The 27,827-nt window shown below is 47.4% G+C and overlaps 1 protein-coding gene across 3 annotated transcripts in view; it reads left to right on the plus strand.

Moving 5' to 3' along the window:
• LOC142875559 (maestro heat-like repeat-containing protein family member 7) overlaps positions 1-12,605 on the plus strand; it is a 42,796-nt gene extending 30,191 nt beyond the window's left edge. The window contains exons 21-27 of one of the 3 annotated variants that reach the window (XM_076010167.1): positions 1,186-1,341; positions 1,521-1,709; positions 3,594-3,775; positions 3,874-3,947; positions 6,943-7,062; positions 9,077-9,173; positions 10,845-12,605. The gene's annotated coding sequence lies outside the window, so the exon portion shown is untranslated. The remainder of the gene's footprint in view (positions 1-1,185; positions 1,342-1,520; positions 1,710-3,593; positions 3,776-3,873; positions 3,948-6,942; positions 7,063-9,076; positions 9,174-10,844) is intronic. The other 2 variants (XM_076010169.1, XM_076010168.1) reach the window with 2 other exon arrangements.
• Positions 12,606-27,827: the final 15,222 nt, after the last annotated feature.

The raw sequence follows: 27,827 nt of genomic DNA on the forward strand, positions 1-27,827 counted from the left end.
AGTTGCAGAAGCAGAGAAGACTTTGGGTGGATAAAATCACAAAATAAAAGATTTATGGATTTATTTTATTATTTTTTAAATGTTTTTTGTTTCAAATCTTAGGAGAGTACAAATGTTTTTGATACATAGCTTGAGTCAGGGCTGTAAATGTGCCCGTCACCTGAATAGTGTTCCTTGTACCCGTTAGGTGGATTTTCTTGCCCCCTTCTCCCCTTCCCCTGCTTGATTCCTGTGACGTGTACTGTCATCTGTGCACCTGTGTGCCATCGGTTAGTGCCATTTTATTAGAGTGTACATGTGGTGTCTGTTTTTCCATTCTTGACACATTTCACTTAGGATGGTCTCTAGTTCCTCCCAAATTGATGCAAGAGGCATTAATTCATCCTTTTTTATGGCCGAGTGGTACTAAATGCTTAAAAGATGAGTCTAAAAGACAGAACAGTAGAAAAAGTTCCAGAAACAGCAGCTCGTGACAAGGTCAGTTTGGGGACAAGAAAAGAGGAAAGCAAACCATAATACAAAACCTGTGGAACTGACTGGAGTAATAAATGAAGCTCTTACAGATGCAGTATTTCAAAGGTGGCTGGATCAATTCAAAAATTAAATAAATTTCCTACCATAAAGGCAGGTTTTATGTGCAAAGTGTTTCAGCATGTAATTCAGAGAACAGGATGTTATCTGTGAGTTTGCTGTTTCTGTGAGTGGTTAGCCTAGTAAGGATAAAGGGCATATCTGGCCAAGCACAGTGGCTCATGCCTGTAATCCCAGCACTCTGAGAGGCCAAGGCGGGAGGATCCTTGGACCTCAGGAGTTTGAGACCAGCCTGAGCAAGAGCTAACCCCATCTCTATATTTAAAAAGAAAGAAAAAAGAAAAACAGAAAAGATAAAGGGCATATCTGAAGTTTCTAATTCATATTAGGTAGCTCCACATTGCTTTTTCCTCCATAAACTTATCTAAATTTAAGCATGTTTGTGATTTGTCCCAATACCCATTTTGGTGGCATTTTTGGGCTCCTTTCCCTAAGAATTTTAATGAATTAAGTTTCTTTGAGTTTCAAGGTAAATATTTTAACTTATAGCTCAGAATAGCTGTTTTCTTTTTTCCTTTGTCATGTGAGTTCTTTGTGAAGTGCTTTGTTTTAGCTGTTTTGGACTTTTAGTGTTATGTTGTCTTTTTACATTAGCTGTTCATCCAGAAATCACAGCTCGAGGTCCTATTGGCTTTTCTGGGACAGAGTTGCAGAATCCTGTGAACCAAACTGCATTGAAGGCCACTGTTGATAGAAAAGAAATGGTTACCATGAAGAAACTTGATTTTTCCAAAGACAAAATGCTAATGGGTAGGTTTTCTTTATGTTTTTTTCTACCTTTACTTTTCATTTATTAGATAATAAATTATTTTCTTGGCAAATATGCTATTTAGACAGCGAAAGCTGTGTTGAATCTCATCTGAATCTAAACTTAATCTAAAACCTTCCTGCCTGAGTACATACATGTTGCAATAAATAACTTCACACAGCCCTGGCGTTGGCCTGAGATCCGAATGGTGGAACTGCCGCTCCGAGACGCTCCCTGAGGTGTCCTGAGCCCGGCTGGTCCCCTCTCTTGCTGGGCTGGTCTACTGGGCAGCCATGAGGGGAACCGTCGCCCAGGAGGAGGCCTGAGGCCTGTGGCTGGACACCGCGGTGTTGAAGAGACAAGACTGCAGGTGGGACACTGGCAGGTGGCAGGCCCTTGGGCGTTCACAGCGTTACGCCCATTAGTTCTTCTTAGAAGACCTTTTCATCTGACTGAAGAGAGAGGTTAAAAAAGGAAAGGTTATCGGAACATGAAAATATATTCTTGAAAACGACAAAATTAGGCTTCTTAAAGAGCAAATATATTCCGGTTGTTTATATAATTATACTTGTGACCAGGCACGGGGTCCCCAGGCATTTCCTCTTGTCCAATATTGCCGTTAGAAAGGCTGGCTAGTTTTATTTATTCTTTCTTTAATTTTTATTTTAAATTTCAGATTGTCTTAACAGCTGCTTACATAGGACTTTCTTATTAAATAGCAAGTTTATTTTATAAAATAGAATTATTCCATCCCTTTCGATGTAAGGATTAAGATGATAGTTCTGACAGCTGTGGTTTGTAGTTGCAAATTGTTATAGTTTGCTGTGTTGTGGAGTGAATTCTACCCATTTTCTTTTTCAAAAACCTTTACTCTGTTCAAAATATTTATGAATAATATTAAATTATGTTACTCTAAAATGACTTTAAGGAGAATGATTTTTTTTAAGATTAATCCCATATCAGATACATTCATCCATCCCTCAGTATCTGTGGGAGGGACTGGTTCCAGGAACCCCTGTGGACACCAAAATTCAGGGCGGCTCAAGTCTCTTATGCAGAGTGGCAGACTTTATGTATATAACCTCTGCTCATTCCCCCCAATTCATTACATCATCTCTAGATTGCATATAATACCTAATACCATGTAAATGCTGTGCAACTTGTTGCTATCCTGTATCGTTCTTTTATTTGTATGTTTTTTACTGATTTCCCCCTATATTTTCAATCCCCAGTTGGTTGAATCGATGTATGAGGAACCCATGGATAAGGAGGTCTGACTGTATTTGATTTGCAAAGGAAAATGGGTTTCATTGATTGAAATGCTCCCTTTTAATGCAGTATTTTGCTCAATTAAATATTTAGCAGAGGGTCTGAGGGAGGAAGTGTGGAAATTGATAACCAAAATCAAACCATCACACCAATCTGGTGGTGCTGTTATTGCATATTGCACAGAAGATGCGACACCTATCAACAAAGCTACAACCATGACATGAGGGCCAACCGTTGGACATGCAAATTTTTTGTAGTTTCTTGTTTTGTTCTCAAATCAAGCCCTCCAGAAGGTTATGTAGGAAATTGCTGATAAAAACATTTATAAAAAGAATTCACCTACTTCTTATGTTTTTAAATACCTTCTTCTTTAACTTCCTTGAAGCCTCTTGAAATCACATAGAGGCATTTGTGGATTTTTTTTCTCTTAATAAAGAGTATTATTTAGACTTATAATATATATTATATGTGTTGTGGAGTGATTTCTGCCCATTTTCTTTTAAAAATGGTTTAAAGTAGGACCTTATATTAAAAAGACTATTATAAGGATTTAATATATTTCATGTTACATAGGTGTGTTATAAAACTTAATTGATTAATGGCAGCAAGCTATAAGGCTTAAATGTCTAAATGCTCAATTCCCCCAAAAGAGAGAAATTATGTGTCCTAATAATGGATTCAATAGTTTTTCTAAGATTTTTCTCACTTAGTAAAGGTTTTCTCATTATGTCTTTCCAGTTGTAAATATCTTAAACATTTCTATATAACTAAGGAGAAGACAGTGCTATTGCCATATTATGCACTTATTGTTTTAAAAATGCATTTTTGCTATGTAAGCAATTATTTTTTGTTGTCTACATTGCTTGTTTTGCCATCAGTCATCTGATAGTCATTTCTCTTAGTGTCTTTCATTAGTCAGCATTATGGTAGTAAGTGTTTAGTGAGAGCCAAATGATCATTCTGGTTTCTAATGTCACTATTTCAGAACTGTACGTGAAGGTCCTTCTTTAGTTATCATCTGATTATTTTTCAATTATCCAAGTCCTTGTGTTGCCTGAGCATGACAGATGGAATGCTGTTGAGCCCAGCTGCTTGCACAGACATGTGTTAGCATGGGAGAAAGAGTGGCGGACGAGCTTGTGTTTGGAATGGACCCCATGACCACAGGTAGCTGGAAAGAATGGCTTTAGTTCAAAAATAGTGTTTGTAGGTTTAAAGGCATTATTTAAATTGAGTTATTTGTTTTGAAATTTATTTTACTTTAGGTGCTTCCAGGGATTTTGATAATGCACCTAAAATAGTAAAGCAGATGCTAACCGGATTTGGAAGCAGTGAAAAGGTAATAGCTAATTTTCATCCTTTCCACGTGTGAAATCATGGGTCAAGTGTCTCTTTCAGAGATGCTTCTGATTGTAAGTTACTAGCATTTACTTTTGCTTGTCTTATTTCAGGTAGATCTGAAGTGATTTATTGTAAATAGTATTCTAAATGTTATTCTCTGAATAACAAAAATAGAGCATTCTCTTAGGTCAGAATTAGCTTGTGAGATGTTAACTATGACTTCATGAGTTCAGCAAGTGCCGAAGTAAATTCTTAGCCTTTTCACATGGGCTAAAAAAGAGCCCACTTTCTGAGCTTGCTTGCTTTACGCTGTCCATGAATTTCAGACTCCCACACTGTCATGGTTGCTCCTTGAAGCACTTCAGTACTCTGGACTGTGGATTTCTGTATTTAGAGTGGCTCACCCAGGTTCTCCAGGGAGTACTCAGAACTAGATTAAAATGATTTTAAGTTTTCTCTCTTGCTCACACATTTCCTAATTGATTTCAGTCTTCCTTCTTTCAGAGGAACAATGAAATTTCTTGGGGCTTAAAAGCAATTTTCTATTGTATTTCTTCCATTTCAGCCAGGATATTTATTCCTTTATATATTAGATTGTACTTTCTCTGTTAAATGTTGGTGTTGGGAGGCTTTTCTGTTCCATTAGTTTCATCATTTGGGTTATAGCTTGAAGTTATGATCTACAGTAATACAGGGAAACTGAGTCCAGACACTCAATCTGCCATTGCATAGGAAAGAAGAGTCCTTCTAAGGATAATGAAAATATTGTTCTATGTTTATTTTTTCATTTATTAAAATAACATAAATATATAATATTCCTAAATAGGCACTTGAAAATGGTAAAAGCTGTAGGCCCTCTGTTCACCAGAAATATCCCTCCAAGAAAGAAAGATAATATCTCATGCCTGTCATCCTAGCAGTCTGGGAGGCAGAGGCAGGTAAGTCATTTGAGTTCAGGAGTTTGAGACCTGAGCAAGAGCAAGACCCCATCTCTACTGAAGAAAATGGAAAGAAATTAGCCAGACAACTAAAAATATATAGAAAAAAGTAGCTGGTCATGGTGGCCCATGCCTGTAGTCTCAGCTACTTGAGAGACTGAGGCAGGAGGATCGCTTGAGCCCAGGAGTTTGAGGTTGCTGTGAGCTAGGCTGATGCCACGGCACTCTAGCCTGGGGAACAGAGTGAGAGACTCTGTCTCAAAAAGAAAAAAAAAAAGAAAGAAAGAAACATAATAGATGCATCATTATATCAGTGCTTTAAATATGTCAGTGAGGCACTTTGATCATCAACTGGGTCTTCATTTTATTCTAACCATGAGCTAAGAACAGTTATATTTGTGGCGATAAAAATTCAATATTGCTTTGTCTACAAAACCACAACCAGTGGTATAAAGGGGAAGATTGTTTACTCATTCCCTGTGTCACTGGTTTCCCATTCTGACATGGTTTTTCAGGAAATATTACAGATGATTTGCTTTGCACCCACCAGTGTGCATGTGCTAAGAATTTAGAATAGGCAAAACAAGTGTTCCTTTGGGTACAATGCACATTACAGCCTAGGGTGAGAATAGTAAGAGTAGATTCAGTGAGATGAGTTAGTAAGCACTGCAGTAGTCCAGGCATGATAGAACAGACGCTTGAATGAGCTTGGTGAAAGTAGGAATGGAGAAACATGGTGAGTTCAAGAGATGTGTATATTGTAGAATCAATGTGTTTTTGTGATGTTCTGGTTGTGAGGGCTGAGGGAAGTTAAAGGTCTTTTTAAGATTTCCACCTCATGCATGTACAATTGTTGGTGCCACTCCCTGAGGAACCTGGAGACTAAGCTGGGCTAAGGCTGGCAAGTAGGGAGATCATGAGTTCAAGGGGAGGGTTGTTTTTAAATGTTTTTTAGAGCTGGAGTCTTGCTATGTTTCCCAAGCTGGATTTGAACTGCTGGGCACAAGTGATTCTCCTGCCTCAGCCATCGGAGTAGCTGGGGCTCTAGGCATGTACCATCATGGGGGATCCATGAATTCTGTTTTGTTCAGGTTGGATTTGAGGTACTTTGGTAAAGATTTCAAGTTAGATGTGTGAGTGTGGAGTGTGGTGGAGAGGTTTGGATGTTGAAGTTCCCCATTCATTAAGGCAGGGCTTGGCATGAAGAGGAAGACCAAGGTCAGTTCCAAAGTCTTTGGTGAATGGGAATATAATGAGGGTATTTGTTAGATGGCGCATGAAGGGACTTGGATAGGTCTCTAGTCAGATGGTTCTGGACTTGGAAGGAGTAGCGCTTTAGACAAGAGGTGGGGTTAGACATGGTCTGGGAGTGGTGGTGGGAACAAAGAGCTCACTTCTTCACCCTGAAACAGCTGGGGTGAGAGTGAATAGATTACACCTGAGAGGACTTAGGGAAAGCAGGATCAGCAGGAGAGAGCCAGGTTTTGACTAATTCAGAGGAGTAGAAGGAATGCTTTAGAGCAGTTGAGGACATGGAAAGTTTCTATAACGGAAAAGGTCTAGACCGTGTTTGAGACGAAGAGCTCTGTCCCTTCACTGAATGTTTATTCTCTTGTTCTGAATATTCATGTTATGATGTACAGATTCTCTCTACTGTAGAACCAAGCTTTTAAATGGGGTTATATGCCAATAGATTTTCCATTATCTAGGTACATAACATTTTTATATTTTCTCCCATTGACTGTGGTTTTATGCCTCTCCTGCATTTTCTACTTCTTACATATCTGCTTTTTATTTGGGACTCATATGAAAGAGCAAAATGTATCTTGAAAATTCATGCAAAAGAGCACAAGAATCGAGCAGAACCTTGACTGACCTATGAGACTTGAGATGCCAAAGAATTCCAATTGTTCTTGAGGGGAAGAAATTGGAAGTGAAATGACGTGGAGAAACTGTAACTTTACACTTATAGTTATACATCTTTTGCAGTATTTCTTATAGTCTGCCTTTTCTCTTTTATCTTTTTTTTGTGGACACATACTCTCACTGTGTCAGCCCAGTAGAATGCAGTAGCATCATCATAGCACACTGCAACCGAAACTCCTGGGCCCAAGCAATCCTCCGGCCTCAGCCTCCCCATTAACTGGGACTACAGTCACACACCACCATGCCCAGGTAATTTTTCTGTTTTTTTGTAGAGATGGGGTCTTGCTCTTGCTCAGGCTGGCCTTCAACTCCTGAGCTCAAGCGATCCTCCCACCTAGTCCTCCTAGAGTGCTAGGATTATAGGCAGGAGCCATCAGGCTTGGCCTGCCTTTTTGACTATGTTCATTCTATTGAATATTCTGTGAAGGGAGAGAGCTCTTCTATTGAATATGAAATGGCATCTTATATCATTGACATTTAAATTCTTCTTGCCAAAATGTTAATGCCATCCCCATTAGATCATTTTCCTAGTGACTGGTCATGTTGAGCATCTTCTCCTGTGCTATTGGTCATTTGTATATCTGCCTGAGAATTGTGCATTCAAATATTTCTCCTCCCTTTCTTAGTTGACTTGAGTCAGTGGAGTCTAGTCTGCACTCTCAGCATTTGTTTTTGCAAAGAATATTTGCATGTTTACAGATGACCAAATGCTGGTCAAGTGCAAAAGAGCAAGAGAGGCATTGTGGGGATGGGTACTTATTTGAGATCCTATGACAAAGGCCCTGTTAAGGGTGTAAACAGGCTTCAGAACAGGACAAGCCAACGTGGGCCTCTGGTGTCCTTAGGAGCTCAGAGGAAAGAAAGGCCAGAGTGCAGGGCATTTGCTCAGGCCAAGGTCGTTGCAGGTGGGAACAGGGGTGGGCACGGAAGAGCCCCTGAGAGGGGCAGCTCTAAAACGAATGCCATATCCAAACTGCTGAAAATCACCTCACAGCAGTGCCAGGCAGATAAGAACTCAACCACTCTCTGCCCTTGTGACCGTGGCAGGATCAGAAACCATACCACCACGTTTAGGCTGCTGAGGGAGGACGTACGCAATGAAGCAGGGAAGAAGAAAAGGAGCATGTCTGCTGTCCACCCTCCCCGCAGGTGGCCTGCCTGCAGCACTGCCCAGCTGACTGACGCTGACTTTCGGGCATTTATATGATTGTATTGGGCTGGCATTCTGTGTCATGGCTTTGTCAGTTTAAGCAACAGCACAGCTTTTTATAACTCGAGAATCATGTTCCCAGCCTGGGGCAGATGAGTACATGAATATTTAATTGAAAAGTTACAGTGAGAGATAATGTTGCATTCTGATTACACCCCATGAGTCAAAGATAGTGGTGACATTTATTAATACATTATTATCTGAACATTTTGTTATTGATATAATTCCATTCCTATAAATTTTAACATCTCAAATATTTTTATAATCTCCATCACAGCAAACATGTATTTGATATGTGTGTGAATATACATCACATTTAAATTATGTTTATTATTTTAACCAAAGTTCTCTTGTCTTGGTATTTATTTCTTTGATATGATTTTTTATTGTACTCTATGGCTCAGTTTGCCTCTTAAAATTTCTATGCAATTTAGTCATGTTATTTTTCCATAAACATTACTAAAAATCATACTGCTAATACTGAAAGAACGAATCTATGGGTTTAGTACAATTATCCACACTATTGCTAAATTGATAACTAGAATAAGATACAATCTCATCTGGTAACTGCGTTTAGTCAAGTAGAGCTCCTATTTCCCCTTTTAGTCTATTGAAATCGTTTCTATAGATTATTCTATTGAAAGTGTTTCTATATGATTGTGTTAAAATTCAGGAATGACCTTGTGAGGTCCTTATTCTTTGCTGTCCCCGTCATGCTGGTTCACTGTGGTGCCATGTCCTTGGTTATTTCCCCACCTCTCCATGGTCCTCCTGTCCATGTTGATGCTTCTTAGTCTCTCCCCCGGCCCTTTCTGTTCAGGATGCATCTGCAGTTGCTTTCTCTGCTCCTCCCCAGCATTTCATTTGCACTGTGTAAGAAGCTACTGTCTAGTTTATTATTTCTGTGTCTGCCTTGCCCTACCTGATGAGTTCTAGAAAACTTGAACAGCTTCACCTCTCTAAGGCTCACAGAATGCTTTAGAGGTAGCACCTACTACATGTGAATATTACAGATATTCAGCCGATTAACTACCCTAATTCCCTCACCATCAGGCAGAGCACTTGAACACATGAGCCAGACTCTCTGAAGAGTGATAAAATGCTGTAGAGAATGGGAATGTTAATGGCTTTATTCATCTCTGATACCCTGGTGAGTATCACAGTCAAAAGACTGGAGGGATGTCTCCTTGTAGCGAAATGCCTGATTTCTTTTTAAGAAGAAAAAATACAAGGTAGGATAGTGACCCAGGATAGCAGAGTATCTGCCACATCAAAGGATCTGTCAGGGGGACACAAGGATAAATTTCAGATCTCTAGCATGGGAGATTCTGTGGGGTGTTCTGGATTCATTTCACTCAAGAAGCACTTTATCTTTGCCCAGCCAGTCACTGCCATTCAGGGTCAAAATCATATATGTTGCATAAATGCACTACTAATTTCTTACTAAAATTCAACCTCATGGGATACAGAGTTACATGGATCTTTCATATGTCAATGTTTTAATGCTGGGAGCCTTCAGACTTCATTGCAAAACTAGAAGAGGTTGTTGATGGGCTTACAGGGACTGGGGCAGATGGAGAAACAGTGAAACCGAACTCGTGTTTAATGATTTCTAGTCATTAATCACATCCATGTCAACTCCCTTCCACACCAAGCTTGCATAAGTAAAACCCACAGTTTCCCCCTATTATGAGATAGGACAATATAGTTAAAAATGGGTGGCCATCACTTTGCCTTCCCTTAGGAAGGAAGTAGTAATGCTGGGCTTTCTTTACTAGGTACCTAATAAAGTTTTCCAGTTGAATTGCTATCCCAGTAGCAATCAGATGCAGATTTTTGGACTTATAATAATGAAGTAGAGTATTTCATGTCATCAAAAGTGGAAAATGATCTCATATTTTCTATTTTCCAGATCTCATGTTTGTCTTGTTTCATGTATGTTGTTCATGTTTCTCTTTGTATACTGTGAACCTAACAAATGTTCAAATCAAAGGAGGACAGTTTTGTTTTTGAGTAGATGGGTATGTACTGAGCAGGGTCTACGTTTAAATAGGAATATTATGATGTAAAAAGGAAGAATGGATCACATGGCCTCTGAGGGAGATGGACATATAGAGGGAGCCTGTCTTTAACGGCCCTTTCCACTGAAGAAGTCCGTGAAAGTGGACACATTTCACGTAAATGTGCTATCTCTTAGGATTTCTCTTTAGTGCTCTACAGCAGTGGTCCCCAAGCCCTGGCCATGGACCAGTTTGGGTCCGTGGTCAGTTAGGAACTGGGCTGCACAGCAGGAAGTGAGTGGTGGGCTAGTGAGCAAAGCTTCATCTGTATTTTCAGCCGCTTCCTGTTACTCTCATGAGCGCCTGAGCTCCGCAGCATTGGATGCTCTCAGGAGCACAAACCCTACTGTGAGCTGCACGTGCGAGGGATGCAGGTTGCGTGCTCCTCATGAGAAGGTAATGCCTGATGAGCTGAGGTGGAGCCGAGGCGGTGATGCTAGTGCTGGGGAGCAGCTGCAAATATAATGAATGCAATGTACTTGCTTCATCCCGAAGCTATCCCACTCCCCAGTTGGAGAAATAAAATTTGTCTTCCATGAAATTTTTCCAAAAAATTTTGGAAATGGAAAAATATTTCCATGAAACCAGTTCCATTTTTCCATGAAACCAATCCCTAGTGACAAAAGGTTGGGGACCACTGCTCTACAGCAATGATTTTGGATACTCATCTCATATTTTGCCACGATTGTTCTGATACATATTAAGAACCAGTTGTTTTATCCTAAACCTGAGAGGCTAGTTATTTCTGTATAATTTCCTAGATACTATGAGCCAGATGATGAAAGAGGCAGAAGTGGGAGAAGATGGAGGACGAAGAGAAAAAAATGACAGTGGCAATTCAAGAAACTGGTTGTTAAAGGATTTCCAAGAAGAAATAAAGGACTGTTTATATTATTTTCAATAATCACTATTTGCGGTTATTTAAAAACAAAACCAAAATCAACCACAGCCACAAAAATGAAATGACTGAATGGCTGTAAGAAATTTGTCAATCATGCCATGCAAAGGCTTGCATAATGTGTTCATGAGTACAGAGAGCATAGCACAAGCCACGGAGAAATGGCATGTTTAAAGTGTAACTATTAGCTCTGCTATGCCCAAAGTCTCATAATCGTTTCTTCTTTTTCATTTGAGGAAGAGCAACATGTTTAATATTGTTATAGCACAAAGAAAATACACTTGTTTTCAATTGTGCACACCTAATTTCACATAAGGTGTATGGATGGACATATTGATCATTACATTATGTAACCACAGGGCATCTTTTCCTGTTTTGGAAGTTGGCACAAAAGCGTGTCCTTGCCCGTGTCTGCACTCTGTGTACTTTCCGTGTGCTTTTTCATCCTCATGTGATTTGAAGATTCTTAAATGAACAGTGCTCCTTAGTGTTGCAAAATGTCCTCGAATCCTCTCACATAAAACTTGAAGCAAAAAATGGCTGATAGAGGAATATGTAGAATGTAAGAAAAGGTCCTTATTGATAAAGTTTTATACAAATTACACTATTTTCAGCTGGACATAGCACTCTGTACATTTGTCCCATGTATTCAGGAAGCTGAAGACAGAGGCTCAAATGAGCCCAGAAATTCAAGTCCAGCCTGGGCAACACAGAAAAGCCTCATTTCTGAAAATAATAAAAATGAAAAATGAAAAGTAAAGAATATATTTATCGTAATGATTCATGGGCAAGGACATGTTGACATGCAGTCAACCATATTAGGTGACATTAAAACCATCATACAAGGAAAGCGTTTTAAAAATAAATGAGTTACAAAAAATGAGATGTTACTATGAGGCTCTGATACTTAGTACCACTAAACACACATTTTGTTGTATCCACCAAAATTTTGTTCACTATGAGAATTGATTGTGTTGTTAACATTATGCTTTGTAAATGACATGTGATACCAAGGTGATATACTGAAGTTGTGTTTAACTGTGGAGAAATATTTCTGTTTCTCCTTTTGTGATGTAAATTATAAAACAGTGGGGAAAGAAATGTTTACTAGGAGAAAGAAACTACCTCCTATTTCCTATGTGCCTAATACTGATAGCATGAAGTTCCTCATAGAATGCAAATGTGATCACACCTGTAAGTTGGTGAGAACACTAAGGTGCGAGTGAATTAAATGATGACACAAAACTGAAGAGCAAACGTTCTCTTCAGGTAAGAGGGTGAGGCTGAACACTTGTCCCTCTAAGATAAGCCCAGAAATCTTCTGGTCCTGGTGGGTGCCGTGTGAAGTGATTCCATCCTTTAACTGTAAACACACAAGAATGCTTTTAATAGTTTTGAATGTTAATGCTTTTTCCTATATTTTGACTAAGTTTACTTGACTATAAGTCTCTGCGGCCAAATGTATTGAGATTTTCTTTTGTAACTTTCATTGTTATTTGTTTGAACAATCTTCTACCACTTACCAATAGTATAACTATTTATTTATATTTTGCTCTAAAAAGGTTAGTGGTATGATAGCTTCATTAAAATGACTGAATGCTTTTTCCACTCTGGAGGTATTTGGGTGTATGTGTTGTGCGATGTGTAGTTATATTCTTTTCACTAGTTCACTTTCCGCTAAGCATGTCTTGAAGAAACAGTATCACATCTCAGTGGTTTGTATAGCTTCCGTGATGTTAGTAAGGCCTTGACCTCTGTATTGTTTTCCGCTGATGGGCCTATTCCTCTATTGGCAACCTAATATTTAATAATTATATATTTTGCATTTATTATATCTTTACTATTTAAATTCTGCTACATAAACCCTTATGTTAATTTCATTTAAGCATATTTAAAGATAGTTTATTATTTTAACTAGAAATAAGTCACTAAGGTTTATGCAGAAGCAGCATATTTTCATTACTGAAAAGTTAAAAGATACAAATAGGAAAATAAATATGAAACAAGAGAGACCTTAGTAGTCCAAGTGGATGTAGGTATAGCTCACTTTACTTAGATCAGATCCACCAAATGCAAGGTTCTGAGAGCTAATAGCAAGTGTTGTCTGCCTCTTTCCCATCCAAGGACTTCTCGGAGTCCATTTGTGTCCCAAGTTGAAAACTGAGCCACTTAATTTGCTTCCATTGAAAAAACTTTGACCACAAGGAGGATGGCTATAATCATATTCTGTGGGCACATCTCCCTATGAAACTTAGAGATGCTGTGTTTGGCACAGATGCAGGAACAAATCAAAGAGACTTAGGACTTTATAAAGTAGAAATGACCACTCATGTTTCTGTCGAAGGTGAGAAGTGCATTGAGTGGCTGACTGGAACCATAAGAAAATGAGCTTGGAACCAGTATTTGCTTTTCCCATAGTGGAAACAGAGACCCTTGTGGCAAGAGCTTAAGTAGGCATGTTGCTAGCCAGTGCTCCAAATCTCATGATGAGAAGGGTCAGGGATGTAGCAGTTGGCCCAGATTCTTTATGGGAGAAGTGTGGAAGTAAAACAAAGGACTAAACTGGAAACTTCGCACTCTGTCTAATCCGGATGGATCGGGAAGGGTGGGGAAATGGGCTCCAGGGTAGGTGGTGAGAATGTCTTCTAGCCGTAAACTGTCACCATAAGCAAAAATCTATTCCAAGAGGGCGTCACAGAGATAAGAAAGATGTTGGGCGTGAAGGTGCTCACATCAGGTCTCCAATCTCAGGGATAGGGTGACCAGCTATCCCAGTTTTCCCAGGGCTGTCTTCGTTTTAAAACTGAAGATCCTGGGTCAGATCAAGGAGGCTACTTAGGGCACACGGTAGACAACCCAGCTGCTGCCCTTGGGGATCCACATGTGTATGGTGCTGAGACCAAGCCTCCTACGAACTGCTCTCAGCCATGGACCGGCACAGCAGGGATTCTAATACAGGTGTATTCCTGTGAGAGTCAGGATTTCTGGCTTGGGGACTCCACATTGGCCTGGCCAGAAACATTCTTGGAAATGTGCTGCAGACCTAGACTCCCTCTGCCCAGCCCTCTCTGCTCCCGTGCCCACGCTCCTTAATGAGGGCCAGACCGGCACTGCTGTCCTCAGCTTCCCCCCATTCTTTCCAGCCCCTCCCTGTGCTGGTTTTCTAGGACTGCTGGAACAAATGGCCACCAATACAGAGGCTGAAAATAGCACACATTTATTTTACCATTCTGGAGATCACAGGTCTGAAACGGCTCTCACTGGGCTGAAACCAAGATGATAGTAGGGCCTTGCTACTTTCTGGGGGCTCTAGCGGAGACTCTGTTCCCTTATCTTTGTCAGCTTCTAGAGGCCAACTGAGTGGAGGCCCTTGGCCCCTTCCCATTTCAAAAAGGAATTTTGCCAGGACATGGCCTTGGAACTTGAATTGTACCATGACCTCTTCCCTGAGCCTCTGGCCTCATGTCCTACCTGGCGCAATTGGGACCTGTCAGCTTTTATACACACATGAGGGAATTCCTTAACATACATCTCTGTTCTCCCTCCTCTCTCTCTCTCCCTCTCTCTTTCTCTGTCTCTCAATCTCTCTCTCTCTCTCTCTCTCTCTCCACGCACACACACACACACACACACACACACCCTATTGGTTGTTTCTCTGGAGAACCCTGACTAAGACACAAGGTGCAAGGGACTGAATGTGGGTGTTTCTCCAAAGTCCATATTTTGAAATTCGAACCCCCAAGGTGAGGCTGTTGAGTGGTGAAGCGTCTGGGAGGTGCGTAGTTCATGAGAGCAGAACGCTCGTGAATAGAATTCAAGCCCCTATTTAGGAAGCCCAGAGATCCCGGCACCCTGCGACCATTTGAAGACGCAGCGAGAAGGTGCAACTGATGAACCAGGATGAGGGCTCCACCAGACAACACATCTTCCTTCATCTTGGACTTCGCAGCCTTCAGGACTGTGAGAAAGTTTTTGTTTTTTATAAGCCACCCAGCTTAGGGCATTTTATTATAGCAGCCCGGACGGACTGAGACACTGGCCATATGGGTCATCTTCTGTGTCAGTAGAGAAGTGACGAATCTCTCCGATGAACAAGGTGCAGCTAGTGCAGGTAGGTGAGATAGCTGGAATGTTAGAGGAGAAATGCTCTCCTGATTTTAGTTTCTGAAACCAAAATCTGAGCCTGTCAATGCTTTATACAATCATGCATCCTTTCATGACAAGAATATTTTTTGAGAAATGCATCATTAGTTGATTTCATCATTGTGAAAACAACACAGAGGGCACTCACACCAAACTGGATGGTGTAGCCACTACATACCTTATATGCTGTAGGCAAATGCACCTGGGCTATTGTAACAGAGAGAATGGCCTGAGAAAAATGGCAAAAATATTTTCCATCTCTTGAAAACCTCCTCCACTCCTTTTTGAGAACTAAAACCTGCATCCCTGCTTCAGCACAGGGGTTGGGAGGGGCAGGTGAGTGGTTTTTCTTTGTGTTTCAGGAGCTCCCACAGATACCCCAGGCTGGCACCAGCTCCCCAGGTGGGTGGAGAGCGCAGGCTTTGTCTTAGGCAGAGGTGGGACAATGAGTAGAGTTAACCACAATAGCCAAGCACTGAGGGCCCTCCCTTCAAAAGCTCTGCTCTCTGTTCTGCTGGTGTGGAGGAAATTTGGACTTTGACAGGAGAATGTCTACCCTTTTTCCTCCTTTGTCGGCAAAGTAATGAACTTCTCTTTCTTTCTGTCAAACCACTGTTCTCATTCTTCTGTCAGGGCCTCGAGGTCAAGTGCTGAGCTTTCGGTAACACCATGAGCCTGTGCAGCATGTTACTGTCCTGAACACTACAGGCAATTGGAGCACAGTGGTAAGTATTTTGTCTCTGGACATATCTGGAGTTGGAAAAGGTATAGTTGAAATATGAAAGGTTCAAAAGTTACACGTCTATAGGACACTGTGATACTATGATGTGTATCTGTCGCTTTCTGTCTCCGATTCCTGGCTTGTGACTTCCAAAGCCCTTGTTACAGTCTTTTGTTACAATGTTGGGGGATTTAAACCCCAGAAGTAGGCCTCAGGAAACAGAACCTCCCTCTCCCTGACCCTCTCCCGTCCTCCTCTCACCTGCCAAGGCAGGATGCTAATCTGCTTCTCAGTCATAAGACCCTCATTCCAGAGAGGGTCCAGCCCCATTCTCAGACAGAAGGAAAGCTGCCCGGAGAGCCGAGTAGGATCTAGGAACAGGCTTTGCTGGGTTTTTCCACTCATTCTAATAGTCTAGATCAGATCCTTCTTGTCCAGTCACATTTTTCCATGGTTGTCAATCATGCCTGTCCCATGAAGTCTCCCTTGAGTCTCAATGAAGAGGCTCAAAAGGACAAGGTTAAGGGAGCATATGGATAGTTCAAGGCTTCCAGGGAGATGAATCAGAATTTACCCACATGCCAGGAGGGCGGCTCACCCCAACTGCATCTGGACAGAAGCTCCTGTGCTTGGGATCATTCCAGGCCTTGCCCTATGTATCCCTTCAGCTGGCTGTTTATTGGCATCATATAAAACGTCCTTTGTGATAAGCCAGCAGGGGCACGTGATTCCCCGAGTCTGTGAGCTGCTCTAGCAATTAATGAAAATTTACTTAAAATTAGCAAGAAGTAATGAGAACAAAAAATCAAAGTATCGAAACATGCTTGCCAGTGAAAACTAAAACAATGCACAATTCATAGTTTGGAGATTACTAGTAGTGGAGGCAAAGAAGACAGAATATATAAACAGGCCTCACTGCTGAGTTATAGAAAGCCTGTGTGTGCATTAGGAGGAGAATTGTTCTTCCCAGCCCTGAGTTTTGAGAGGAGTTTGTTAAGTAGGTCTTTGAGTTAATTCTATGATATCACCATCTAGTGTAGTTTAATAAAAATTGTAGCAGTCGTCCACATTGGGCTAACTTCTGCTTTTACCTTTGCGACTGTTGAGGCTCAGAAACTGATGCCCCAAACTGTGGCACTTTGACAGGCTGAACTGAAGAAGCCTCCCGGTCTCTCTAACCTCACCCTCCCCACTCTCTCCCCCAGAGGAGTGGAAATTTCTGCATCTGCCTAAGGCCCAGACCCGCCAAGGAGAATAATTGTTCCTTTTTTTCCCCTCCCCAAGAGACTGGGAGTCTCAGCACATCTGCCCAGACTCATTTAGAAGATGATGTTCTGCCCCTCAGTCTCACTCAGATTCCACAGAGAGCCCCCTGGGGGTCACTTTGTCTTCCCCAGTGAATCACTCTCCCTGGCAATCATTCATTGCCCTCAACAGAATCCTCTTCTCCCATCCCATAGCCGGTTCTTCCAGGGCCCAGGCCCCGCCCTTTCTGTCCCTCAGGGTGGTGCAGAAGTGTCTGTGCCTCCCTGGGTGGGGTCTCCGTCCTGAGGAGACTGTGCTCGCACATCCGCGTGCGCACTGAGACACGTGTGTCCCTTGTCTCCTGGTGCTCAGTCTGCCTCCCGCAGTGCTGCTCCGTGACCTCCCAGGGCCCAGGCCTCCCAGTGCAGAGCCTCGTGTGACGCCAGGAGTTCAGCTCTCCGCATAGAAGCCTCTGGGGTGGGGACAGGATCTGGATTCCGAGCCCAGGATTCGCTGCCTCTGTGCTCTGCATTCCCACTGCCTGTCTGGCAGTCCCAGCGGGCAGGCCTGGTTCCTCCCGAGGGTGCTGAGGGAAGGGTCTCTCAGGCCCCTTCCTTGGCTAGTGGGTGGCCGTCTCCTCCCTGTGTCCCATCACATGCCATCCCCTCCCCTTCCTCCAGTGCACGTCTGCATCCTTTGTAATAAGGACCCCAGTCCTTATCAAGGACTAGGACAACCCTAGTGGCCTCATGGTAACTGAGCACATCTGGGGTGACCCTATTTCCAAATAAGGTCCCATTCTGAGACATAGGGGTTAGGACTTCAACATACGCACTGTGGGCAGATACAGTTCAACACATATCAAGGACCCACAGGGAAAATTCTGGTCTTTCAGTAAGAGTAGTTTTCTCAGAGCAATTTGTTTGCTTTCAAAACTTGTAAACACTGGCACTCATGTGACTGGCGTGCTCTGTGTGCACATGGGCTGGGTGACGCTGAGAGCCCAGGGTGGCTCCCCCTGGCAAGTAGGTGGGGTCCCATGCTGGACAGTGTTTGGCTTTATTTCTTGGGGGTGGCTGTCTATCCACCTTCTCACCTTGTTCTCATTGTTAACTGGCAGCGTTTGTCTATAACCTGACAAACCACTTACATTTCTTTTCAGAACGGTAAGCTGGGCGGCCCTGGGAGACAGGGCTGGTGTTCGCCCTGGGGCATCTCTGAAGGAGCAGCACTTCCGCTTTGGTGGCGCCTGTTGCTAGGACCTTCTGCCTCCTTTCTGGCCCAGACCGCAGGCCTCAGATCTGTTGGCTTCTGGGGAAGGAGCTCCGTCCTCCTCACGTGTCATGGAGAGCCCAGGCCTGTCGGGGGCTCAGTAGATGCTCAGTGACCGTCTGCGCGGCTGCCCCGAGTGTGCTGGGCCGTCCACCCTGGGGAGAGGGCCAGGGTCGCTCCGGCTGCTTCTCACCCTCCAGCTGAAGAAGGATCTTCTGGCTCAGGGACTCTGTGGCTTCCCAGACCCAGTCTTGTCCCCGTGGCTCCCCTGGCAGGCTGGGCCCTGGGAGGCCTGTCCTGGGAGCGAGGCCCCGGCTTGGCACCGGGCACTGAAGAGCAGCCACGCTGTGCGAGGCCTGGGCTGGTCCCTGTTCGGCCGGTGCTAGTGGGGCGTGGGGAGGACGGGCAGAGGCGCCGCCCTGCCACTCTCGGTGCTTTTCTCTGCGTTTCCGTTTGCACGCAGTGCTGTGACGCATGGCAGCCCTGACGCGTCTCAGATTTAAACATATTTGGTTTTATTCATTTAAGCCTTTTGTTTTCTGTTAAAGGAAGGTATTTCCCCTATTTTCCTCTTCTCCAAGCCTAAGAGCAGCAGAGAGAATCTTTAGCTGAGTCCTGCTCTCCCTTTGGGTGTGTGTCACGCCCCCTCCCCAGATACCCCCGTCCCCAGACTGGCAGAATCGTCACCCTGAGAATCCCCACCCAGGGAACACACGCTTTCCCTAGGTCGCCAAACCCTCCTAGCAGCCGGATCAGAGGCTGAGTCCGGCTACGGGAAGGAGCTGCCTCCTGTGGGTGTTCCCTGGCACTGCTGGAGCCGCAGGACACTGGGGGCGTCCCTGGCTCCTGGTTAGAGGAGACCTGACATGAGATGTAGTCCTCCTGCTCGGGCTGGTTTGTCGCAGTCACTGTCCTCGTGCCCTCAGCGTCTTAGGCTGCGGTGCCCCGATGCGAAGGCGCGTTCCAGTCCTGTCTGTGAAACGCTGTCTGTTCCTTGAGCAGGTTTCCACTGTGGTTGGACACACTCCCAGGGCGCCACCTTGTGCACGGAGTACACAGGAGTCCCTTCGGCAAGGACATCCAGCTTGTTCCCCTGGGCTCTCGGCAGGTGAAGAGCGGCAGGGTGTCTCGGCCCAGGTGGCATCCGCTCCGTTCCCTGTGCCTTTGTCTTCCTTGTCCAGGCCCATAAAGGCGCTGGGCGTGGGGCCGGCTACACAGCCCTCTCAGCCTGAGCGGTCAGTCACTGGAAGGAAAGGGAGAGGCGGGTGGGCTGGGCCAGCAGGTCTGGGCGGTCGCTTGTGTGTCGCTTGGCAGCACCGAGTCTTCGCCCCTTCCCTTCCCCTGCCTCGGAGAGCCTGCGTGTGAACAAAGTCAGGCAGGGCCTGGGTGCCACGCAGCTTGTCCACGCTGGTGTGTGGAGACGCGGAGAAGCCACACGCAGCCACGCGCCCTTGGTGCAGCCGCAGGACATCTGGAGACACTGGGGACAGGGCTGGATGTGACCAAGGATCTGGGGCCACGTGGGCCAGGGACACGGGAAATAAAGACCACCTGCGTCTCGAAAGGGAGGAACGGCAGAGCAGACCCCGGTTTCCTCCAGGGGACCCTCTCCTTAGGAAAGGAGTTCCTGCCTTCGGGGTCAGTGTCTAGTCCTGTCCCTGCCTTGGAGACGATTTCATAGGCCCTTTATGGAGAACATGAGGTCACATCCCAGAGTTTCCTGATGGGACCACAGTGAGCAACACGTGGAAGAGTTGTGTCGCCCCAACCCCTGGAAATGGTTTCAACATGACAAAGCGACTCTTGGCCCCACGGACAGCCGCCGTCCTCTGTGCTCTGCTCCCTGTGCCTGTGCCAGCTTCAGAGAAGAAGAATGAAGCTGAGGGGAGGCGCCAGAGGGAAGGAGGCAGGAGAAGCAGGCTGCCTGCCCCTTCTACAACCATGAGCACAGGGACAAGAGCCTGGCAGAGGGGAAGTCCCAGGGCAGCTGGTTGCCCTTGGGAAGAGGCATGGGCCTGTCCCTGTTCTGGTGGCTGGGTTGCCATTCCGGCAGCCTGGGTGAGAACTCTGGAGGTTTGGGGAGAAGCCCTTGGTTCTGACTGAGACCTAGCCCATGGGGGATTCTTCCTGACACTATGATTTGGGAGGATGCCACCCGCAGTGGTTAGACCAGCAGCCACACCACAGGCAAATGGCACCAACTCCATTCTCCCCTAGTGCATGGGTTGGAGTAAGCCTTGGATCCTTGGTGGCTCTGGGTTGCGGGGCCAATTGTCATTGGAGACAGCAGGTAGGAGCCAGGAAAGAGTGTGCATTCGTCATGAAGCCTCAGTCACAGGAGGGCAGAAACTGAGAAGAGAGCAGCAAGTGTGCCACAGAGCACGACTACGTTTCCAAATGGCTTTTCAGCTGCCACCCCTACCTGCGGCACAGCACAATACTGTCTTCTTTGACCTCCCATGGCTTTTGCCTGGCCACACTTTGGGGGGTCCAGGAATCTGTAGCTGGGGGCTGCTGGCGGGCTCAGGTCTGAAACCCCTGGTGTGTCATGGCCCGAGGTCGCAGGTCCTTGGGGAGACTCCTACACATGTAGGATGTAGGATTCCGTTCTGGGGCGAGTGATGTCCCAAGGGGCAGGAGAGCGAGGCAGGGCCCAGGTGTGCTGCTGGGAGTCAGGGTCGCTGCTGTGGCGGTGACTGAGAAAGGCTCGTATCAGAGATGCAGGAGGATTTATGGGTGAAATGTGTGATATCTTAAACTTGTTTTAAAATCCTCTGTCCAAAAACATGGAAGAGATAGATGACATAATACTGATAAAAATACTAATAAAAATGGCTAGGGCTTGGTCATGGCTTCAGGGAGTTTGTTACACTGTTGATTCTATTTTTGTGTACATTTGAAAATAATGAACAATGAAAAATTAAACAGAAATTTAAAGAAAAGAAACAGCTGCCTCTCCTGCTGCCTGCTCCCCTCTCAGCATTCCTGTCACTGCACTGGGGCGTTTCTCTTTCCCTGGGAACATCACTGGGGTGTCTGAATCTTTGTGTTCCCTGCACCCAGCCTGGGGACCGGCACAGTGTAGGTGCGCAGTGACTGAGATTTTGGTAAAAAGGTGGATAGATGTGTCAAGGGTGGGCGTCCCTCCTGGCCGCCATGACCAAGAGCTCCAGGGTCGGAGCTGCCCAACCCGAGCAGGGCCTGGTGGGCTGTGCTGATGGGGCATGGTGCATTACATGGGCAGATCTGAACCCCGGGACCTTCCGCCAGGGGACAGTGTGTGTGCTGGGTGCTCACCTGCTCTCAGCCCTCCCCTCCTGCCCAAGGTCTCGCTCCTCTTAGGTTGCTGTGCTCTCACTTTTCTCAGCATCTAAACCTCTTAGGAAAGGACTAGGAAGGTGTGAGTGACCAGTCACACTTAACCACACCCCTGGACGTTTTGCATTTAAATAAGGGACAAGGCCTATGTTAAGGCAATGGGCCTAACTGGTGGCACTGTAGACTCTGATTAGCAGTCAGAGAAGTGTGGGGAGTGAGAAAGTGTTCCTGGCCCTGAAGATATGTCCGTTCACCACTGTACGCTCCTCTTGCACATTGTGTCCTTCCTGAATTAGAACCAGAGAGGGGGCTGAGATGAACGACTAAGGCAAGAGCACCATCCTCACTCCCGTGTTCTCCGGGGATCGTGGGTGCAGAGGGGGGCAGGTAGAAAGGCCACGTTTCAGCCATCTCCATTCAGGACTTCAACTCGATTTCTGCTCCACTCAACCCAGGGGAGGTTGCAGCTGGAGTGACTGTCCCCCTCAACCCTGGCTGTGCCCTCTGCTCCCTCCCTGCAGGGTCCGAGGGGTGCCCTGCAACCCACCAGCACCGGCACCCTCTTAGCCCAGGAGACCTGTGGACACAGCCCCAATCCCCAGGGACAATCCCAGGAAAGACAGGGCATTCTCAGTGCTTGTCTTCAGCTCCTCCAGCCCTGCCGTCCAGTGCCCTTCCCCTCCCCAGACCCAGCACGTCACAGGGTCTCTCCCCTGCGTCCAGCCCTACTCTGCAGAGACAGCAGCAAACTTGCAGATGGAGGTGTCAGTGGCCAGTGGGGCTTCCCCTGTGACTGCCCCGACAGGTGTGCATGGTGGCTGCCCAGTGAGAAGAGAAGCAGTTCGAAGGCAGAGTGCAAAGTCACACCTGGGAACAAGGGGAAGCCGCCTGGCAAGGCAGGGCAGGGGGCGTTTGCAGGAGACAGCCTGGCCGGGCACAGGGGCTGCAGGTGGGACACAGCTGAAGGCCCAACAGCCACTGATGCTACCACTGACAGGGGCCACCTGGGGGCCTCTTCAGGGTGGGTGCAGCAGGTGGCCACAAAGCCATGTGAGGAGGGCAGACAGCTGGCGTGGGTATGGGGGGGAGCTGGAGGGGAAGGGCGAGGGCCAAGGAGGGCGTGCAGGAGGGCGGGCATGCTGCGAGCTCTGGGAGTCCCAGGGGAGAGCTGGGAGCAGCAGGAGATGCAGGGAAAGGGGGCGGGGTCAGTGAGAAGAGGGCAGGCATGGGAGCCTGGCCACACTGCAGACTTGACTTCAGTGAGGAGGGAAACAAAGGCAGGCCCTCTCTGCCAGCGTCCACGGATCAAAGGGCAGAGACGGAGGGCACGTGGGGACAGGCTGGCGTCCTCCCAACTGTCCTGCGGGTGGTCATGTCTTCAGCAGGAGATGAGATGCTAGGCGACTGAGGGGTGAGGCAGTGGGGGCGGCGTTTGGGAGGTGAGAAGCAGTCACTGTGGGACTGAAGGAATCTCACCTGTAGGGGACACCCGGCATGCACATCTCAGACACTTTGAGGGACTCCAGACCTGAGTGAAGACTGCCCTGGTTCCTGAGCGTGGGACCTGTTCTAACCACCCATGTAAGACCAGGAACGCGTGTGCCCCAGCCAGAGGCGGTGTCCACCCTGCTCCGCCTGCCTGTCAGGACCCTCCGGGAAGCGCAGACCCCTGACTCCCCGCAGCAGACGGCTACTGGGTTCCGCCACTGGGGCTCGCTGTGTGGCCACGATAATCGGCCAGCTCAGCCTGCAGGTACAGGCGTGTGCGTGCGTGTGTGCATGTGAGAGAATCAGAGAGAGAGATTGAGAGAGAGAGCGCTTGGTGTCTTTCCTTCCACCTCTGACCACAGAGGCTAGAGCCTGAGCTCCCTCGTGGAAGCTTCTCGCCTGCTCCTCGAATGTCGCTGTCTGTCCATGGCTCCCATGCCTATCGTTGGTGCTGGGCCATGGACACTGCCCAGGTCTGTCGTTGGAGTTACTCCCCCTTTCCTCTTCAGATTTGTCTTGTGCTTCATTTCTAATTCAACGCATTTTAGAACTTTGCTTTGGCCATTTTAAGACCCTGTCATGACGAGCTGTTCTTGCTGGTTTATTCCTTCTTCATCTTTCTTGAACATTCTCCATGCACTCATTTTATTTATTTATTTGTTTGTTTGTTTATTTATTTATTTTGAGACAGAGTTTCGCTATGTTGCTCAGGCTAGAGTGAGTGTCGTGGCATCAGCCTAGCTCACAGCAACCTCAATCCTGGGCTAAAGCAATCCTCCTGCCTCAGCCTCCTGAGTAGCTGGGACTACAGGCATGCGCCACGATGCCCGGCTAATTTTTTCTATATATATTAGTTGGCCAATTAATTTCTTTCTATTTATAGTAGAGACGGGGTCTCGCTCTTACTTGGGGTGGTTTTGAACTCCTGACCTGGAGAAATCCGCCCGCCTTGGCCTCCCAGATTGCTAGGATTACAGGCGTGAGCCGCCGCGCCTGGCCTATGCATGCATTCATTTTAATGCCGCTCTCAGATTGCTAGGTCATCTCTGCTTCCTGACACCAGAACCTTCCTGTTTTTTGTGTCTGCTGGCTCACTTTGGTTGGATCCCTGGAAGGTTTTCCTCTGAGCTCCTGTCCAGTAGGAGACGGTTTTCCATGAGGATCCCAGTGACCCTGCCTGGGGAAGGTGTCTGCAGAGGGACAGTTTCCCGTTTGGCTTGCTGGGCCCTGGCAGATTCTATCAGTTCCTGATGGGCTGTAATGTTGTCTTCGCAGCTCAGATCGTCTGCACCAACTCAGTGCAGACACGTGGCTGCGATTTCCTGCCGGTGCCCAGGGCAAGTGGCCTTCCTCTGAGCTGTGTCCTGGGCTGGGCCTGACATTCCTCTTCTGTTTCATGGGGTTGGAGGTTACGGTGGGAGGGGCTCTGCAGCCCCCGGCTTATGAGGGAGCAGATTCCAGCACTCTCCATGCCGAGAGCTGAGGCCTCACCTCCCAGTCCACCTGTCACACAGCGTCGTAGGCCTTTAGGCATCAGTCACACTCTCGAATCTTCACGGTTCTTCATAGCCAATCACTGTTCTGGCTTCAAGTTTCCTTCCTTAAACATTTGTAGATAATTTCCTAATTCTTAGAAACTTGCTTTTCTTGCTTCTAGTCGAACGTTGCATTAAAAAGTGCTCAGCATTGAGGCTTCAATTGAGGCTGTGGGCATTAACTTATGTGGGTGCCAGCCAGCCCCATGGTTTATTTTTCCCCCAGTAGTGTTCAGTAGCTCAGGATGGGCACAGAAAAGGCGAACGGTTGGCTTCATCCATCATCAGTGTGATCCTGAGCACAGGACACACAGAAAAGGGGCTGGGGCCGTGTGCCGTGTGGGAATGAGAGTGGTCTAGGGGTCAGGCTCTGGGGCCAGGACTTGAAAGAACAAGGAGACAGGAGGTGGATGGGTGGCAGGTCCTGCTGAGGTCAACAGGATCGAGGGGGAGCAGCGAGTCCATATGGTGGGGGCGTCTGTGCTGCTGGTGAAAGAGCGATGTCTGGATTGTGTGTTAGCTCCCCTCCCCCAGACGATGCCGCCAGCTGTCCTCCTCCCATGGCTTTGTGACCACCTGTTGCAGCCACCATGAAGAGGCCACCAGGTGGCCCCTGTCAGTGGTCGCATCAGTGGCTGGTGGGTCCTCAGCTGTGTCCCACCTGCAGCCCCTGTGCCCACCCAGGCTGACTCCTGCAAATGCCCCCTGCCCTGCCTTTGCTGGGTGGCTTCCCCTTGTTGCCAGGTGTGACTTTACACTCTGCCTTGGATCTGCTTCTCTTCTCACTGGGCAAGTGCCATGCACACCTGTGGGGGCATTCACAGGGGAAGCCTCACTGGCCACCGACAGGCTCAGAATATCATTGGGACAGGGTGAGGGCAGGGCAGTGGAGGTCAGGAGGGCAAGGACCATTCAAGGACACCTCAGTGGGTGGGTCATCTCATGGCTGTTGAGGTTCCCTGGATAACAGTGGGCCGTGGGCCGGCGGCAGCGCCAGCAGGTGCCCGAGTCTCAGTGGGTGGGAGTGAGGGCTGGTGTTGGGGAGAAGAGTAGAGGGTGCACAGCTGAGAGGAAGGCCTCTTCTACGGGTGGCAGACAGGGCACAGGGCCCAAGGGCCTGGGTGCTTCGAGCCTTTCAGGGTGCCTGAGCCCGCCCAGCTGGGCATCTGCTCTGCCCAGCAGGAGGCTGCAGGTTCCCTGGGAGGCGCGTGGGCTGGAACCGTGAGCACTGGGGGCGTAGGGTGGTGCAGCTGCCCCTCCCAGTACTCTCCTGCCTCTCTGTGTTTTAAACAAACATCTCCAGGCTCCCGAAAGGGGACAACAGGTCCAACAGTTGGAAAGTGACAACAAACAGCTATGAAACAGCTATGTATTAGAACAGAGTCTCCTTCTTTTGTATTCTATCACTCTACAAACATTGACGTTTTAAAATAAATTTTTAGCATCAGCCTAATTATCATGTACAACAGGGGATAATCGTCTGTCACACTGCTTCCCTGTCATCTCAGCCCCAGGCCTCAAGAAGGCTCTGGGGCACTGAGGCAGGAAGACCCCTGGGGATGGGGTGCAGGAGACGCCCCTAAGGTCCTGTGCCCGCTGCCCCCTGCCCCGCGTGCACCTCTGCAGACTCGGCCCCTACTGGTCTCTGAGACAGCCTGAGCCCCGCCCCTCCCCTTCAGGGCCTCTGGACTATCTGGTGAGCACCCACCCAGGGCCACCTGCTCTCTGATCCCAGGACCCCTTCCCAGGGTGCCCTGCAGCCCCAGGGTAGCAGGGAAATACAGAGGGAAGGGTCAGGATTTCTGGTTATAATAACTGGATCCAGCAATCCTGGATCGGTAGCCTGGGCCGGTGTCTGGCGCTGCACCCCCAGGACTGGGGTTGCTGGCTGACCCTGTGCTCTGCAGGGGCTGCATGTCCCCGCAGACATCCATCCTCTTTAGTGCTTGGCCCACCTTAGACCCTGGAACCCACACACTAAAGGCTTAAAGAGGAGAGACCTGCACCTCCTCCCCACATCTGAGTATTTGGGGGACCCAACAGAAGTCTTACGAGTCACTTGTCCCCCCCAAGGTTTTCATGGTTGCGGGGGACAAGGTCAAATTAGATGGGACAAGAGTAGCTAGAAGGGAGCGTAGGTCTACAAAGTAGATGGTGGGTCCCCCTCGGTTCAGGAAATTGCTGGAGTTAACTTCAGAGAGCCCTGGATGCTGCCCCTTACTCTCTGGGTGCCTTCAGGTAACTTCCTGGACCTCTCGGGCCTCTGTTTTGCCATCAGTAAAACAGGATGGTCACCCCGGCTGACAGAACCACAGGGGGACTTGAGACGATGGCAGTGGCAAGGGCCTGGCAGAGCCCTGGAAAGTGCCCTCCATAAGGCAATCACTCTGCCACCCTCCCCAAAATCTTATCTTCAAAAGCTGCCCTCAGGAATGGACAATTTCAGGGTCACTTGATTCCCGCCCTCCCCTGTGCAGTGAGGTCACCTTCGGCTGGTCCCCTTTCTCCTCCTTCCTACCTTGCCTTCCTGCACTTGAAATGAGGGGTGCCCACTGTCACAGCCCTCAGGCTTGTTCTGTGCCTCCACCCTGGGAGGGCTTCTCTGGCCGGGCGTGTGGTCCATCCAGCGCAGAGGGCTGGGCCTGCTGCACTTGGGCTGTGGTGACATGCAGAGGCACCACAAGAAATCAGATGGACAATGGGCTTCCACATGAACACGGCCAGGACCGGGAGCCCTGGTCAGACGGGCAGAACCGGGCCCCACTGCTAGAGGAGCCCTGCGTGCCCCCGACACCGGCCATGCCATGCACCTCCATGGCTGCCAGCCCGTCTCTCCACGGCAGCACTCCAGATACTTCCGGCCTGCACAGGCCTTGCAAGTGCCCACCCACCTGGCCACCAAGAGCCTGTGTGCGCCTGATTTAGGGAATATGGCCAGTGTGGGCCTCACCGCAGACCCTGGGGACCAGACCCTCCTCCCGTGGGGCTCTTAGGTGGGGACCAGACCCTCCTCCAGGCCCAGTCTGTCGGGACTGTGGGAAGCCCAGGCAGGTGAGCCCCAGGCTGGGCCAGCAGCAGAACTGTCTGGAGCCCTAGGCCTGAGCAGGGCAGCCCTGGGGGGAAT

This window comes from Microcebus murinus, chromosome 14, assembly GCF_040939455.1.
Source record: "Microcebus murinus isolate Inina chromosome 14, M.murinus_Inina_mat1.0, whole genome shotgun sequence".
Taxonomy (NCBI): Eukaryota; Metazoa; Chordata; class Mammalia; order Primates; family Cheirogaleidae; genus Microcebus; species Microcebus murinus.